Source organism: Salvelinus fontinalis, chromosome 3 (genome assembly GCF_029448725.1).
Source record: "Salvelinus fontinalis isolate EN_2023a chromosome 3, ASM2944872v1, whole genome shotgun sequence".
In the NCBI taxonomy this organism is placed as follows: domain Eukaryota; kingdom Metazoa; phylum Chordata; class Actinopteri; order Salmoniformes; family Salmonidae; genus Salvelinus; species Salvelinus fontinalis.
The window spans coordinates 29,996,516-30,010,856 of NC_074667.1; the positions used below are offsets into that span (position 1 = coordinate 29,996,516).

Here is a 14,341-nt window from a genome sequence, read left to right on the forward strand (position 1 = left end):
TACATTTCCCCAGAGACACAGGCCTTCATTCCAATTGATACAGTCAACGAAATCTGAACTAGGCATCCCCCCCATAGATGACTTTCTTCCAAGACCTCGTGGCGCAATGGTAGCGCGTCTGACTCCAGATCAGAAGGTTGCGTGTTCAAATCACGTTGTGGTCAGAAATTTGATGTGTGCAATTGCTGCCTTTACACAGCGAAGTCAATGAATCAGCACAGTACCAATGTGGCTTTACAGTTCAAATGTTGCTAAACAACGACCAATCCGATGATGCTTTAGATGACAGTCTTCTCTCACAAAAGCATGGCACACTGCAAATTCCTATATCAGATGATGCTATGTGATTGACAGACTTAAATCAGTCTTCAAACAGGGAGTTTAAACCTGGAGGTTCAGATTAAAAATCCTAAAGTTTTCAGACTAAGCTGTTTTGGCTATGGGATTGTATTGTCCACACGTGAACATGTCATGGAAAGTGACAGAAATTGCAATTATAGAAAGACTTGCTTCTGAAGGAAGTTGAATATTAAAAGGACGCCTGAACAGGGACTTGAACCCTGGACCCTCAGATTAAAAGTCTGATGCTCTACCGACTGAGCTATCCGGGCTCTGCATGTGACTGTTTTCATACACCTAACCTGACGGGCAGATGCATGTCAGATCGTACATTTCCCCAGAGACACAGGCCTTCATTCCAATTGATACAGTCAACGAAATCTGAACTAGGCATCCCCCCCATAGATGAGATTCTTCCAAGTCCTCGTGGCGCAACGGTAGCGCGTCTGACTCCAGATCAGTAGGTTGCGTGTTCAAATCACGTCGTGGTCAGAATTTTGATGTGTGAAATCGCTGCCTTTACACAGCGAAGTCAATGAATCAGCACAAGTACCAATGTGGCTTTACAGTTCAAATGTTGCTAAACAACGACCAATCCGATGATGCTTTAGATGACAGTCGTCTCTCACAAAAGAATGGCACACTGCAAATTCCTATATCAGATGATGCTATGTGATTGACAGACTTAAATCAGTCTTCAAACAGGGAGTTTAAACCTGGAGGTTCAGATTAAAAATCCTAAAGTTTTCAGACTAAGCTGTTTTGGCTATGGGATTGTATTGTCCACACGTGAACATGTCATGGAAAGTGACAGAAATTGCAATTATAGAAAGACTTGCTTCTGAAGGAAGGTGAATATTAAAAAGACACCTGAACAGGGACTTGAACCCTGGACCCTCAGATTAAAAGTCTGATGCTCTACCGAATGAGCTATCCGGGCTCTACATGTAACTGTTTTCATACACCGAACCTGCCGGGCAGATGCATGTCAGATCGTACATTTCCCCAGAGACACAGGCCTTCATTCCAATTGATACAGTCAACGAAATCTGAACTAGGCATCCCCCCCATAGATGACTTTCTTCCAAGACCTCGTGGCGCAACGGTAGCGCGTCTGACTCCAGATCAGAAGGTTGCGTGTTCAAATCACGTTGTGGTCAGAAATTTGATGTGTGCAATTGCTGCCTTTACACAGCGAAGTCAATGAATCAGCACAGTACCAATGTGGCTTTACAGTTCAAATGTTGCTAAACAACGACCAATCCGATGATGCTTTAGATGACAGTCGTCTCTCACAAAAGCATGGCACACTGCAAATTCCTATATCAGATGATGCTATGTGATTGACAGACTTAAATCAGTCTTCAAACAGGGAGTTTAAACCTGGAGGTTCAGATTAAAAATCCTAAAGTTTTCAGACTAAGCTGTTTTGGCTATGGGATTGTATTGTCCACACGTGAGCATGTCATGGGAAGTGACAGAAATTGCAATTATAGAAAGACTTGCTTCTGAAGGAAGTTGAATATTAAAAGTACGCCTGAACAGGGACTTGAACCCTGGACCCTCAGATTAAAAGTCTGATGCTCTACCGACTGAGCTATCCGGGCTCTGCATGTAACTGTTTTCATACACCGAACCTGACGGGCAGATGCATGTCAGATCGTACATTTCCCCAGAGACACAGGCCTTCATTCCAATTGATACGGTCAACGAAATCTGAACTAGGCATCCCCCCCATAGATGAGATTCTTCCAAGACCTCGTGGCGCAACGGTAGCGCGTCTGACTCCAGATCAGAAGGTTGCGTGTTCAAATCACGTCGTGGTCAGAATTTTGATGTGTGCAATCTCTGCCTTTACACAACGAAGTCAAAGAATCAGCACAAGTACCAATGTGGCTTTACAGTTCAAATGTTGCTAAACAACGACCAATCCGATGATGCTTTAGATGACAGTCGTCTCTCACAAAAGAATGGCACACTGCAAATTCCTATATCAGATGATGCTATGTGATTGACAGACTTAAATCAGTCTTCAAACAGGGAGTTTAAACCTGGAGGTTCAGATTAAAAATCCTAAAGTTTTCAGACTAAGCTGTTTTGGCTATGGGATTGTATTGTCCACACGTGAACATGTCATGGAAAGTGACAGAAATTGCAATTATAGAAAGACTTGCTTCTGAAGGAAGGTGAATATTAAAAAGACACCTGAACAGGGACTTGAACCCTGGACCCTCAGATTAAAAGTCTGATGCTCTACCGACTGAGCTATCCGGGCTCTACATGTAACTGTTTTCATACACCGAACCTGCCGGGCAGATGCATGTCAGATCGTACATTTCCCCAGAGACACAGGCATTCATTCCAATTGATACAGTCAACGAAATCTGAACTAGGCATCCCCCCCATAAATGAGATTCTTCCAAGACCTCGTGGCGCAACGGTAGCGCGTCTGACTCCAGATCAGAAGGTTGCGTGTTCAAATCACGTCGTGGTCAGAATTTTGATGTGTGCAATCTCTGCCTTTGCACAACGAAGTCAATGAATCAGCACAAGTACCAATGTGGCTTTACAGTTCAAATGTTGCTAAACAACGACCAATCCGATGATGCTTTAGATGACAGTCGTCTCTCACAAAAGCATGGCACACTGCAAATTCCTATATCAGATGATGCTATGTGATTGACAAACTTAAATCAGTCTTCAAACAGGGAGTTTAAACCTGGAGGTTCAGATTAAAAATCCTAAAGTTTTCAGACTAAACTGTTTTGGCTATGGGATTGTATTGTCCACACGTGAACATGTCATGGAAAGTGACAGAAATTGCAATTATAGAAAGACTTGCTTCTGAAGGAAGTTGAATATTAAAAGGACGCCTGAACAGGGACTTGAACCCTGGACCCTCAGATTAAAAGTCTGATGCTCTACCGACTGAGCTATCCGGGCTCTGCATGTGACTGTTTTCATACACCTAACCTGACGGGCAGATGAATGTCAGATCGTACATTTCCCCAGAGACACAGGCCTTCATTCCAATTGATACAGTCAACGAAATCTGAACTAGGCATCCCCCCCATAGATGAGATTCTTCCAAGTCCTCGTGGCGCAACGGTAGCGCGTCTGACTCCAGATCAGTAGGTTGCGTGTTCAAATCACGTCGTGGTCAGAATTTTGATGTGTGAAATCGCTGCCTTTACACAGCGAAGTCAATGAATCAGCACAAGTACCAATGTGGCTTTACAGTTCAAATGTTGCTAAACAACGACCAATCCGATGATGCTTTAGATGACAGTCGTCTCTCACAAAAGAATGGCACACTGCAAATTCCTATATCAGATGATGCTATGTGATTGACAGACTTAAATCAGTCTTCAAACAGGGAGTTTAAACCTGGAGGTTCAGATTAAAAATCCTAAAGTTTTCAGACTAAGCTGTTTTGGCTATGGGATTGTATTGTCCACACGTGAACATGTCATGGAAAGTGACAGAAATTGCAATTATAGAAAGACTTGCTTCTGAAGGAAGGTGAATATTAAAAAGACACCTGAACAGGGACTTGAACCCTGGACCCTCAGATTAAAAGTCTGATGCTCTACCGAATGAGCTATCCGGGCTCTACATGTAACTGTTTTCATACACCGAACCTGCCGGGCAGATGCATGTCAGATCGTACATTTCCCCAGAGACACAGGCCTTCATTCCAATTGATACAGTCAACGAAATCTGAACTAGGCATCCCCCCCATAGATGACTTTCTTCCAAGACCTCGTGGCGCAACGGTAGCGCGTCTGACTCCAGATCAGAAGGTTGCGTGTTCAAATCACGTTGTGGTCAGAAATTTGATGTGTGCAATTGCTGCCTTTACACAGCGAAGTCAATGAATCAGCACAGTACCAATGTGGCTTTACAGTTCAAATGTTGCTAAACAACGACCAATCCGATGATGCTTTAGATGACAGTCGTCTCTCACAAAAGCATGGCACACTGCAAATTCCTATATCAGATGATGCTATGTGATTGACAGACTTAAATCAGTCTTCAAACAGGGAGTTTAAACCTGGAGGTTCAGATTAAAAATCCTAAAGTTTTCAGACTAAGCTGTTTTGGCTATGGGATTGTATTGTCCACACGTGAGCATGTCATGGGAAGTGACAGAAATTGCAATTATAGAAAGACTTGCTTCTGAAGGAAGTTGAATATTAAAAGTACGCCTGAACAGGGACTTGAACCCTGGACCCTCAGATTAAAAGTCTGATGCTCTACCGACTGAGCTATCCGGGCTCTGCATGTAACTGTTTTCATACACCGAACCTGACGGGCAGATGCATGTCAGATCGTACATTTCCCCAGAGACACAGGCCTTCATTCCAATTGATACGGTCAACGAAATCTGAACTAGGCATCCCCCCCATAGATGAGATTCTTCCAAGACCTCGTGGCGCAACGGTAGCGCGTCTGACTCCAGATCAGAAGGTTGCGTGTTCAAATCACGTCGTGGTCAGAATTTTGATGTGTGCAATCTCTGCCTTTACACAACGAAGTCAAAGAATCAGCACAAGTACCAATGTGGCTTTACAGTTCAAATGTTGCTAAACAACGACCAATCCGATGATGCTTTAGATGACAGTCGTCTCTCACAAAAGAATGGCACACTGCAAATTCCTATATCAGATGATGCTATGTGATTGACAGACTTAAATCAGTCTTCAAACAGGGAGTTTAAACCTGGAGGTTCAGATTAAAAATCCTAAAGTTTTCAGACTAAGCTGTTTTGGCTATGGGATTGTATTGTCCACACGTGAACATGTCATGGAAAGTGACAGAAATTGCAATTATAGAAAGACTTGCTTCTGAAGGAAGGTGAATATTAAAAAGACACCTGAACAGGGACTTGAACCCTGGACCCTCAGATTAAAAGTCTGATGCTCTACCGACTGAGCTATCCGGGCTCTACATGTAACTGTTTTCATACACCGAACCTGCCGGGCAGATGCATGTCAGATCGTACATTTCCCCAGAGACACAGGCATTCATTCCAATTGATACAGTCAACGAAATCTGAACTAGGCATCCCCCCCATAAATGAGATTCTTCCAAGACCTCGTGGCGCAACGGTAGCGCGTCTGACTCCAGATCAGAAGGTTGCGTGTTCAAATCACGTCGTGGTCAGAATTTTGATGTGTGCAATCTCTGCCTTTGCACAACGAAGTCAATGAATCAGCACAAGTACCAATGTGGCTTTACAGTTCAAATGTTGCTAAACAACGACCAATCCGATGATGCTTTAGATGACAGTCGTCTCTCACAAAAGCATGGCACACTGCAAATTCCTATATCAGATGATGCTATGTGATTGACAAACTTAAATCAGTCTTCAAACAGGGAGTTTAAACCTGGAGGTTCAGATTAAAAATCCTAAAGTTTTCAGACTAAACTGTTTTGGCTATGGGATTGTATTGTCCACACGTGAACATGTCATGGAAAGTGACAGAAATTGCAATTATAGAAAGACTTGCTTCTGAAGGAAGTTGAATATTAAAAGGACGCCTGAACAGGGACTTGAACCCTGGACCCTCAGATTAAAAGTCTGATGCTCTACCGACTGAGCTATCCGGGCTCTGCATGTGACTGTTTTCATACACCGAACCTGAAAGGGAAGATGAATGTCAGATCGTACATTTCCCCAGAGACACAGGCCTTCATTCCAATTGATACAGTCAACGAAATCTGAACTAGGCATCCCCCCCATAGATGACTTTCTTCCAAGACCTCGTGGCGCAATGGTAGCGCGTCTGACTCCAGATCAGAAGGTTGCGTGTTCAAATCACGTTGTGGTCAGAAATTTGATGTGTGCAATTGCTGCCTTTACACAGCGAAGTCAATGAATCAGCACAGTACCAATGTGGCTTTACAGTTCAAATGTTGCTAAACAACGACCAATCCGATGATGCTTTAGATGACAGTCGTCTCTCACAAAAGCATGGCACACTGCAAATTCCTATATCAGATGATGCTATGTGATTGACAGACTTAAATCAGTCTTCAAACAGGGAGTTTAAACCTGGAGGTTCAGATTAAAAATCCTAAAGTTTTCAGACTAAGCTGTTTTGGCTATGGGATTGTATTGTCCACACGTGAACATGTCATGGAAAGTGACAGAAATTGCAATTATAGAAAGACTTGCTTCTGAAGGAAGTTGAATATTAAAAGGACGCCTGAACAGGGACTTGAACCCTGGACCCTCAGATTAAAAGTCTGATGCTCTACCGACTGAGCTATCCGGGCTCTGCATTTGACTGTTTTCATACACCTAACCTGACGGGCAGATGCATGTCAGATCGTACATTTCCCCAGAGACACAGGCCTTCATTCCAATTGATACAGTCAACGAAATCTGAACTAGGCATCCCCCCCATAGATGAGATTCTTCCAAGTCCTCGTGGCGCAACGGTAGCGCGTCTGACTCCAGATCAGTAGGTTGCGTGTTCAAATCACGTCGTGGTCAGAATTTTGATGTGTGAAATCGCTGCCTTTACACAGCGAAGTCAATGAATCAGCACAAGTACCAATGTGGCTTTACAGTTCAAATGTTGCTAAACAACGACCAATCCGATGATGCTTTAGATGACAGTCGTCTCTCACAAAAGAATGGCACACTGCAAATTCCTATATCAGATGATGCTATGTGATTGACAGACTTAAATCAGTCTTCAAACAGGGAGTTTAAACCTGGAGGTTCAGATTAAAAATCCTAAAGTTTTCAGACTAAGCTGTTTTGGCTATGGGATTGTATTGTCCACACGTGAACATGTCATGGAAAGTGACAGAAATTGCAATTATAGAAAGACTTGCTTCTGAAGGAAGTTGAATATTAAAAGTACGCCTGAACAGGGTCTTGAACCCTGGACCCTCAGATTAAAAGTCTGATGCTCTACCGACTGAGCTATCCGGGCTCTACATGTAACTGTTTTCATACACCGAACCTGCCGGGCAGATGCATGTCAGATCGTACATTTCCCCAGAGACACAGGCCTTCATTCCAATTGATACAGTCAACGAAATCTGAACTAGGCATCCCCCCCATAAATGAGATTCTTCCAAGACCTCGTGGCGCAACGGTAGCGCGTCTGACTCCAGATCAGAAGGTTTCGTGTTCAAATCACGTCGTGGTCAGAATTTTGATGTGTGCAATCTCTGCCTTTGCACAACGAAGTCAATGAATCAGCACAAGTACCAATGTGGCTTTACAGTTCAAATGTTGCTAAACAACGACCAATCCGATGATGCTTTAGATGACAGTCGTCTCTCACAAAAGCATGGCACACTGCAAATTCCTATATCAGATGATGCTATGTGATTGACAAACTTAAATCAGTCTTCAAACAGGGAGTTTAAACCTGGAGGTTCAGATTAAAAATCCTAAAGTTTTCAGACTAAACTGTTTTGGCTATGGGATTGTATTGTCCACACGTGAACATGTCATGGAAAGTGACAGAAATTGCAATTATAGAAAGACTTGCTTCTGAAGGAAGTTGAATATTAAAAGGACGCCTGAACAGGGACTTGAACCCTGGACCCTCAGATTAAAAGTCTGATGCTCTACCGACTGAGCTATCCGGGCTCTGCATGTGACTGTTTTCATACACCGAACCTGAAAGGGAAGATGAATGTCAGATTGTACATTTCCCCAGAGACACAGGCCTTCATTCCAATTGATACAGTCAACGAAATCTGAACTAGGCATCCCCCCCATAGATGACTTTCTTCCAAGACCTCGTGGCGCAATGGTAGCGCGTCTGACTCCAGATCAGAAGGTTGCGTGTTCAAATCACGTTGTGGTCAGAAATTTGATGTGTGCAATTGCTGCCTTTACACAGCGAAGTCAATGAATCAGCACAGTACCAATGTGGCTTTACAGTTCAAATGTTGCTAAACAACGACCAATCCGATGATGCTTTAGATGACAGTCTTCTCTCACAAAAGCATGGCACACTGCAAATTCCTATATCAGATGATGCTATGTGATTGACAGACTTAAATCAGTCTTCAAACAGGGAGTTTAAACCTGGAGGTTCAGATTAAAAATCCTAAAGTTTTCAGACTAAGCTGTTTTGGCTATGGGATTGTATTGTCCACACGTGAACATGTCATGGAAAGTGACAGAAATTGCAATTATAGAAAGACTTGCTTCTGAAGGAAGTTGAATATTAAAAGGACGCCTGAACAGGGACTTGAACCCTGGACCCTCAGATTAAAAGTCTGATGCTCTACCGACTGAGCTATCCGGGCTCTGCATGTGACTGTTTTCATACACCTAACCTGACGGGCAGATGCATGTCAGATCGTACATTTCCCCAGAGACACAGGCCTTCATTCCAATTGATACAGTCAACGAAATCTGAACTAGGCATCCCCCCCATAGATGAGATTCTTCCAAGTCCTCGTGGCGCAACGGTAGCGCGTCTGACTCCAGATCAGTAGGTTGCGTGTTCAAATCACGTCGTGGTCAGAATTTTGATGTGTGAAATCGCTGCCTTTACACAGCGAAGTCAATGAATCAGCACAAGTACCAATGTGGCTTTACAGTTCAAATGTTGCTAAACAACGACCAATCCGATGATGCTTTAGATGACAGTCGTCTCTCACAAAAGAATGGCACACTGCAAATTCCTATATCAGATGATGCTATGTGATTGACAGACTTAAATCAGTCTTCAAACAGGGAGTTTAAACCTGGAGGTTCAGATTAAAAATCCTAAAGTTTTCAGACTAAGCTGTTTTGGCTATGGGATTGTATTGTCCACACGTGAACATGTCATGGAAAGTGACAGAAATTGCAATTATAGAAAGACTTGCTTCTGAAGGAAGGTGAATATTAAAAAGACACCTGAACAGGGACTTGAACCCTGGACCCTCAGATTAAAAGTCTGATGCTCTACCGAATGAGCTATCCGGGCTCTACAAGTAACTGTTTTCATACACCGAACCTGCCGGGCAGATGCATGTCAGATCGTACATTTCCCCAGAGACACAGGCCTTCATTCCAATTGATACAGTCAACGAAATCTGAACTAGGCATCCCCCCCATAGATGACTTTCTTCCAAGACCTCGTGGCGCAACGGTAGCGCGTCTGACTCCAGATCAGAAGGTTGCGTGTTCAAATCACGTTGTGGTCAGAAATTTGATGTGTGCAATTGCTGCCTTTACACAGCGAAGTCAATGAATCAGCACAGTACCAATGTGGCTTTACAGTTCAAATGTTGCTAAACAACGACCAATCCGATGATGCTTTAGATGACAGTCGTCTCTCACAAAAGCATGGCACACTGCAAATTCCTATATCAGATGATGCTATGTGATTGACAGACTTAAATCAGTCTTCAAACAGGGAGTTTAAACCTGGAGGTTCAGATTAAAAATCCTAAAGTTTTCAGACTAAGCTGTTTTGGCTATGGGATTGTATTGTCCACACGTGAGCATGTCATGGGAAGTGACAGAAATTGCAATTATAGAAAGACTAGCTTCTGAAGGAAGTTGAATATTAAAAGTACGCCTGAACAGGGACTTGAACCCTGGACCCTCAGATTAAAAGTCTGATGCTCTACCGACTGAGCTATCCGGGCTCTGCATGTAACTGTTTTCATACACCGAACCTGACGGGCAGATGCATGTCAGATCGTACATTTCCCCAGAGACACAGGCCTTCATTCCAATTGATACGGTCAACGAAATCTGAACTAGGCATCCCCCCCATAGATGAGATTCTTCCAAGACCTCGTGGCGCAACGGTAGCGCGTCTGACTCCAGATCAGAAGGTTGCGTGTTCAAATCACGTCGTGGTCAGAATTTTGATGTGTGCAATCTCTGCCTTTACACAACGAAGTCAAAGAATCAGCACAAGTACCAATGTGGCTTTACAGTTCAAATGTTGCTAAACAACGACCAATCCGATGATGCTTTAGATGACAGTCGTCTCTCACAAAAGAATGGCACACTGCAAATTCCTATATCAGATGATGCTATGTGATTGACAGACTTAAATCAGTCTTCAAACAGGGAGTTTAAACCTGGAGGTTCAGATTAAAAATCCTAAAGTTTTCAGACTAAGCTGTTTTGGCTATGGGATTGTATTGTCCACACGTGAACATGTCATGGAAAGTGACAGAAATTGCAATTATAGAAAGACTTGCTTCTGAAGGAAGGTGAATATTAAAAAGACACCTGAACAGGGACTTGAACCCTGGACCCTCAGATTAAAAGTCTGATGCTCTACCGACTGAGCTATCCGGGCTCTACATGTAACTGTTTTCATACACCGAACCTGCCGGGCAGATGCATGTCAGATCGTACATTTCCCCAGAGACACAGGCCTTCATTCCAATTGATACAGTCAACGAAATCTGAACTAGGCATCCCCCCCATAAATGAGATTCTTCCAAGACCTCGTGGCGCAACGGTAGCGCGTCTGACTCCAGATCAGAAGGTTGCGTCTTCAAATCACGTTGTGGTCAGAAATTTGATGTGTGCAATTGCTGCCTTTACACAGCGAAGTCAATGAATCAGCACAGTACCAATGTGGCTTTACAGTTCAAATGTTGCTAAACAACGACCAATCCGATGATGCTTTAGATGACAGTCGTCTCTCACAAAAGAATGGCACACTGCAAATTCCTATATCAGATGATGCTATGTGATTGACAGACTTAAATCAGTCTTCAAACAGGGAGTTTAAACCTGGAGGTTCAGATTAAAAATCCTAAAGTTTTCAGACTAAGCTGTTTTGGCTATGGGATTGTATTGTCCACACGTGAACATGTCATGGAAAGTGACAGAAATTGCAATTATAGAAAGACTTGCTTCTGAAGGAAGTTGAATATTAAAAGGACGCCTGAACAGGGACTTGAACCCTGGACCCTCAGATTAAAAGTCTGATGCTCTACCGACTGAGCTATCCGGGCTCTGCATGTGACTGTTTTCATACACCGAACCTGAAAGGGAAGATGAATGTCAGATCGTACATTTCCCCAGAGACACAGGCCTTCATTCCAATTGATACAGTCAACGAAATCTGAACTAGGCATCCCCCCCATAGATGACTTTCTTCCAAGACCTCGTGGCGCAATGGTAGCGCGTCTGACTCCAGATCAGAAGGTTGCGTGTTCAAATCACGTTGTGGTCAGAAATTTGATGTGTGCAATTGCTGCCTTTACACAGCGAAGTCAATGAATCAGCACAGTACCAATGTGGGTTTACAGTTCAAATGTTGCTAAACAACGACCAATCCGATGATGCTTTAGATGACAGTCGTCTCTCACAAAAGCATGGCACACTGCAAATTCCTATATCAGATGATGCTATGTGATTGACAGACTTAAATCAGTCTTCAAACAGGGAGTTTAAACCTGGAGGTTCAGATTAAAAATCCTAAAGTTTTCAGACTAAGCTGTTTTGGCTATGGGATTGTATTGTCCACACGTGAACATGTCATGGAAAGTGACAGAAATTGCAATTATAGAAAGACTTGCTTCTGAAGGAAGTTGAATATTAAAAGGACGCCTGAACAGGGACTTGAACCCTGGACCCTCAGATTAAAAGTCTGATGCTCTACCGACTGAGCTATCCGGGCTCTGCATTTGACTGTTTTCATACACCTAACCTGACGGGCAGATGCATGTCAGATCGTACATTTCCCCAGAGACACAGGCCTTCATTCCAATTGATACAGTCAACGAAATCTGAACTAGGCATCCCCCCCATAGATGAGATTCTTCCAAGTCCTCGTGGCGCAACGGTAGCGCGTCTGACTCCAGATCAGTAGGTTGCGTGTTCAAATCACGTCGTGGTCAGAATTTTGATGTGTGAAATCGCTGCCTTTACACAGCGAAGTCAATGAATCAGCACAAGTACCAATGTGGCTTTACAGTTCAAATGTTGCTAAACAACGACCAATCCGATGATGCTTTAGATGACAGTCGTCTCTCACAAAAGAATGGCACACTGCAAATTCCTATATCAGATGATGCTATGTGATTGACAGACTTAAATCAGTCTTCAAACAGGGAGTTTAAACCTGGAGGTTCAGATTAAAAATCCTAAAGTTTTCAGACTAAGCTGTTTTGGCTATGGGATTGTATTGTCCACACGTGAACATGTCATGGAAAGTGACAGAAATTGCAATTATAGAAAGACTTGCTTCTGAAGGAAGTTGAATATTAAAAGTACGCCTGAACAGGGTCTTGAACCCTGGACCCTCAGATTAAAAGTCTGATGCTCTACCGACTGAGCTATCCGGGCTCTGCATGTGACTGTTTTCATACACCTAACCTGACGGGCAGATGCATGTCAGATCGTACATTTCCCCAGAGACACAGGCCTTCATTCCAATTGATACAGTCAACGAAATCTGAACTAGGCATCCCCCCCATAGATGAGATTCTTCCAAGACCTCGTGGCGCAACGGTAGCGCGTCTGACTCCAGATCAGAAGGTTGCGTGTTCAAATCACGTCGTGGTCAGAATTTTGATGTGTGAAATCGCTGCCTTTACACAGCGAAGTCAATGAATCAGCACAAGTACCAATGTGGCTTTACAGTTCAAATGTTGCTAAACAACGACCAATCCGATGATGCTTTAGATGACAGTCGTCTCTCACAAAAGAATGGCACACTGCAAATTCCTATATCAGATGATGCTATGTGATTGACAGACTTAAATCAGTCTTCAAACAGGGAGTTTAAACCTGGAGGTTCAGATTAAAAATCCTAAAGTTTTCAGACTAAGCTGTTTTGGCTATGGGATTGTATTGTCCACACGTGAACATGTCATGGAAAGTGACAGAAATTGCAATTATAGAAAGACTTGCTTCTGAAGGAAGGTGAATATTAAAAAGACACCTGAACAGGGACTTGAACCCTGGACCCTCAGATTAAAAGTCTGATGCTCTACCGAATGAGCTATCCGGGCTCTACATGTAACTGTTTTCATACACCGAACCTGCCGGGCAGATGCATGTCAGATCGTACATTTCCCCAGAGACACAGGCCTTCATTCCAATTGATACAGTCAACGAAATCTGAACTAGGCATCCCCCACATAGATGACTTTCTTCCAAGACCTCGTGGCGCAACGGTAGCGCGTCTGACTCCAGATCAGAAGGTTGCGTGTTCAAATCACGACGTGGTCAGAATTTTGATGTGTGAAATCGCTGCCTTTACACAGCGAAGTCAATGAATCAGCACAAGTACCAATGTGGCTTTACAGTTCAAATGTTGCTAAACAACGACCAATCCGATGATGCTTTAGATGACAGTCGTCTCTCACAAAAGCATGGCACACTGCAAATTCCTATATCAGATGATGCTATGTGATTGACAAACTTAAATCAGTCTTCAAACAGGGAGTTTAAACCTGGAGGTTCAGATTAAAAATCCTAAAGTTTTCAGACTAAACTGTTTTGGCTATGGGATTGTATTGTCCACACGTGAACATGTCATGGAAAGTGACAGAAATTGCAATTATAGAAAGACTTGCTTCTGAAGGAAGTTGAATATTAAAAGGACGCCTGAACAGGGACTTGAACCCTGGACCCTCAGATTAAAAGTCTGATGCTCTACCGACTGAGCTATCCGGGCTCTGCATGTGACTGTTTTCATACACCGAACCTGACGGGCAGATGCATGTCAGATCGTACATTTCCCCAGAGACACAGGCCTTCATTCCAATTGATACAGTCAACGAAATCTGAACTAGGCATCCCCCCCATAGATGAGATTCTTCCAAGTCCTCGTGGCGCAACGGTAGCGCGTCTGACTCCAGATCAGTAGGTTGCGTGTTCAAATCACGTCGTGGTCAGAATTTTGATGTGTGAAATCGCTGCCTTTACACAGCGAAGTCAATGAATCAGCACAAGTACCAATGTGGCTTTACAGTTCAAATGTTGCTAAACAACGACCAATCCGATGATGCTTTAGATGACAGTCGTCTCTCACAAAAGAATGGCACACTG

General features: G+C 43.4%; 31 non-coding genes across 31 annotated transcripts; 14 read left to right on the forward strand and 17 right to left on the reverse strand.

Moving 5' to 3' along the window:
• Positions 1 to 92: 92 nt before the first annotated feature.
• Positions 93 to 164, forward strand: trnaw-cca (transfer RNA tryptophan (anticodon CCA)). Its single transcript has one exon. It is a non-coding gene; the product is annotated as a tRNA-Trp (tRNA).
• Positions 165 to 538: 374 nt separating this feature from the next.
• trnak-uuu (transfer RNA lysine (anticodon UUU)) lies at positions 539 to 611 on the reverse strand. The gene has a single exon. It is a non-coding gene; the product is annotated as a tRNA-Lys (tRNA).
• Positions 612 to 1,427: 816 nt separating this feature from the next.
• Positions 1,428 to 1,499, forward strand: trnaw-cca (transfer RNA tryptophan (anticodon CCA)). Its single transcript has one exon. It is a non-coding gene; the product is annotated as a tRNA-Trp (tRNA).
• Positions 1,500 to 1,873: 374 nt separating this feature from the next.
• On the reverse strand, positions 1,874 to 1,946 carry trnak-uuu (transfer RNA lysine (anticodon UUU)). Its single transcript has one exon. It is a non-coding gene; the product is annotated as a tRNA-Lys (tRNA).
• A 148-nt stretch (positions 1,947 to 2,094) lies between these two features.
• Positions 2,095 to 2,166, forward strand: trnaw-cca (transfer RNA tryptophan (anticodon CCA)). The gene has a single exon. It is a non-coding gene; the product is annotated as a tRNA-Trp (tRNA).
• Positions 2,167 to 2,541: 375 nt separating this feature from the next.
• Positions 2,542 to 2,614, reverse strand: trnak-uuu (transfer RNA lysine (anticodon UUU)). Its single transcript has one exon. It is a non-coding gene; the product is annotated as a tRNA-Lys (tRNA).
• A 148-nt stretch (positions 2,615 to 2,762) lies between these two features.
• Positions 2,763 to 2,834, forward strand: trnaw-cca (transfer RNA tryptophan (anticodon CCA)). The gene has a single exon. It is a non-coding gene; the product is annotated as a tRNA-Trp (tRNA).
• A 375-nt stretch (positions 2,835 to 3,209) lies between these two features.
• trnak-uuu (transfer RNA lysine (anticodon UUU)) lies at positions 3,210 to 3,282 on the reverse strand. The gene has a single exon. It is a non-coding gene; the product is annotated as a tRNA-Lys (tRNA).
• Positions 3,283 to 4,098: 816 nt separating this feature from the next.
• trnaw-cca (transfer RNA tryptophan (anticodon CCA)) lies at positions 4,099 to 4,170 on the forward strand. Its single transcript has one exon. It is a non-coding gene; the product is annotated as a tRNA-Trp (tRNA).
• A 374-nt stretch (positions 4,171 to 4,544) lies between these two features.
• Positions 4,545 to 4,617, reverse strand: trnak-uuu (transfer RNA lysine (anticodon UUU)). Its single transcript has one exon. It is a non-coding gene; the product is annotated as a tRNA-Lys (tRNA).
• A 148-nt stretch (positions 4,618 to 4,765) lies between these two features.
• Positions 4,766 to 4,837, forward strand: trnaw-cca (transfer RNA tryptophan (anticodon CCA)). Its single transcript has one exon. It is a non-coding gene; the product is annotated as a tRNA-Trp (tRNA).
• Positions 4,838 to 5,212: 375 nt separating this feature from the next.
• trnak-uuu (transfer RNA lysine (anticodon UUU)) lies at positions 5,213 to 5,285 on the reverse strand. Its single transcript has one exon. It is a non-coding gene; the product is annotated as a tRNA-Lys (tRNA).
• Positions 5,286 to 5,433: 148 nt separating this feature from the next.
• Positions 5,434 to 5,505, forward strand: trnaw-cca (transfer RNA tryptophan (anticodon CCA)). The gene has a single exon. It is a non-coding gene; the product is annotated as a tRNA-Trp (tRNA).
• Positions 5,506 to 5,880: 375 nt separating this feature from the next.
• On the reverse strand, positions 5,881 to 5,953 carry trnak-uuu (transfer RNA lysine (anticodon UUU)). The gene has a single exon. It is a non-coding gene; the product is annotated as a tRNA-Lys (tRNA).
• A 149-nt stretch (positions 5,954 to 6,102) lies between these two features.
• trnaw-cca (transfer RNA tryptophan (anticodon CCA)) lies at positions 6,103 to 6,174 on the forward strand. The gene has a single exon. It is a non-coding gene; the product is annotated as a tRNA-Trp (tRNA).
• A 374-nt stretch (positions 6,175 to 6,548) lies between these two features.
• Positions 6,549 to 6,621, reverse strand: trnak-uuu (transfer RNA lysine (anticodon UUU)). Its single transcript has one exon. It is a non-coding gene; the product is annotated as a tRNA-Lys (tRNA).
• Positions 6,622 to 7,216: 595 nt separating this feature from the next.
• On the reverse strand, positions 7,217 to 7,289 carry trnak-uuu (transfer RNA lysine (anticodon UUU)). The gene has a single exon. It is a non-coding gene; the product is annotated as a tRNA-Lys (tRNA).
• Positions 7,290 to 7,884: 595 nt separating this feature from the next.
• Positions 7,885 to 7,957, reverse strand: trnak-uuu (transfer RNA lysine (anticodon UUU)). The gene has a single exon. It is a non-coding gene; the product is annotated as a tRNA-Lys (tRNA).
• Positions 7,958 to 8,106: 149 nt separating this feature from the next.
• Positions 8,107 to 8,178, forward strand: trnaw-cca (transfer RNA tryptophan (anticodon CCA)). The gene has a single exon. It is a non-coding gene; the product is annotated as a tRNA-Trp (tRNA).
• A 374-nt stretch (positions 8,179 to 8,552) lies between these two features.
• Positions 8,553 to 8,625, reverse strand: trnak-uuu (transfer RNA lysine (anticodon UUU)). The gene has a single exon. It is a non-coding gene; the product is annotated as a tRNA-Lys (tRNA).
• Positions 8,626 to 9,441: 816 nt separating this feature from the next.
• Positions 9,442 to 9,513, forward strand: trnaw-cca (transfer RNA tryptophan (anticodon CCA)). The gene has a single exon. It is a non-coding gene; the product is annotated as a tRNA-Trp (tRNA).
• Positions 9,514 to 9,887: 374 nt separating this feature from the next.
• trnak-uuu (transfer RNA lysine (anticodon UUU)) lies at positions 9,888 to 9,960 on the reverse strand. The gene has a single exon. It is a non-coding gene; the product is annotated as a tRNA-Lys (tRNA).
• Positions 9,961 to 10,108: 148 nt separating this feature from the next.
• On the forward strand, positions 10,109 to 10,180 carry trnaw-cca (transfer RNA tryptophan (anticodon CCA)). Its single transcript has one exon. It is a non-coding gene; the product is annotated as a tRNA-Trp (tRNA).
• Positions 10,181 to 10,555: 375 nt separating this feature from the next.
• trnak-uuu (transfer RNA lysine (anticodon UUU)) lies at positions 10,556 to 10,628 on the reverse strand. The gene has a single exon. It is a non-coding gene; the product is annotated as a tRNA-Lys (tRNA).
• A 594-nt stretch (positions 10,629 to 11,222) lies between these two features.
• trnak-uuu (transfer RNA lysine (anticodon UUU)) lies at positions 11,223 to 11,295 on the reverse strand. The gene has a single exon. It is a non-coding gene; the product is annotated as a tRNA-Lys (tRNA).
• A 149-nt stretch (positions 11,296 to 11,444) lies between these two features.
• trnaw-cca (transfer RNA tryptophan (anticodon CCA)) lies at positions 11,445 to 11,516 on the forward strand. The gene has a single exon. It is a non-coding gene; the product is annotated as a tRNA-Trp (tRNA).
• Positions 11,517 to 11,890: 374 nt separating this feature from the next.
• trnak-uuu (transfer RNA lysine (anticodon UUU)) lies at positions 11,891 to 11,963 on the reverse strand. Its single transcript has one exon. It is a non-coding gene; the product is annotated as a tRNA-Lys (tRNA).
• Positions 11,964 to 12,558: 595 nt separating this feature from the next.
• trnak-uuu (transfer RNA lysine (anticodon UUU)) lies at positions 12,559 to 12,631 on the reverse strand. Its single transcript has one exon. It is a non-coding gene; the product is annotated as a tRNA-Lys (tRNA).
• Positions 12,632 to 12,779: 148 nt separating this feature from the next.
• trnaw-cca (transfer RNA tryptophan (anticodon CCA)) lies at positions 12,780 to 12,851 on the forward strand. The gene has a single exon. It is a non-coding gene; the product is annotated as a tRNA-Trp (tRNA).
• A 596-nt stretch (positions 12,852 to 13,447) lies between these two features.
• trnaw-cca (transfer RNA tryptophan (anticodon CCA)) lies at positions 13,448 to 13,519 on the forward strand. The gene has a single exon. It is a non-coding gene; the product is annotated as a tRNA-Trp (tRNA).
• Positions 13,520 to 13,894: 375 nt separating this feature from the next.
• On the reverse strand, positions 13,895 to 13,967 carry trnak-uuu (transfer RNA lysine (anticodon UUU)). The gene has a single exon. It is a non-coding gene; the product is annotated as a tRNA-Lys (tRNA).
• Between the last annotated feature and the right edge of the window lie 374 nt (positions 13,968 to 14,341).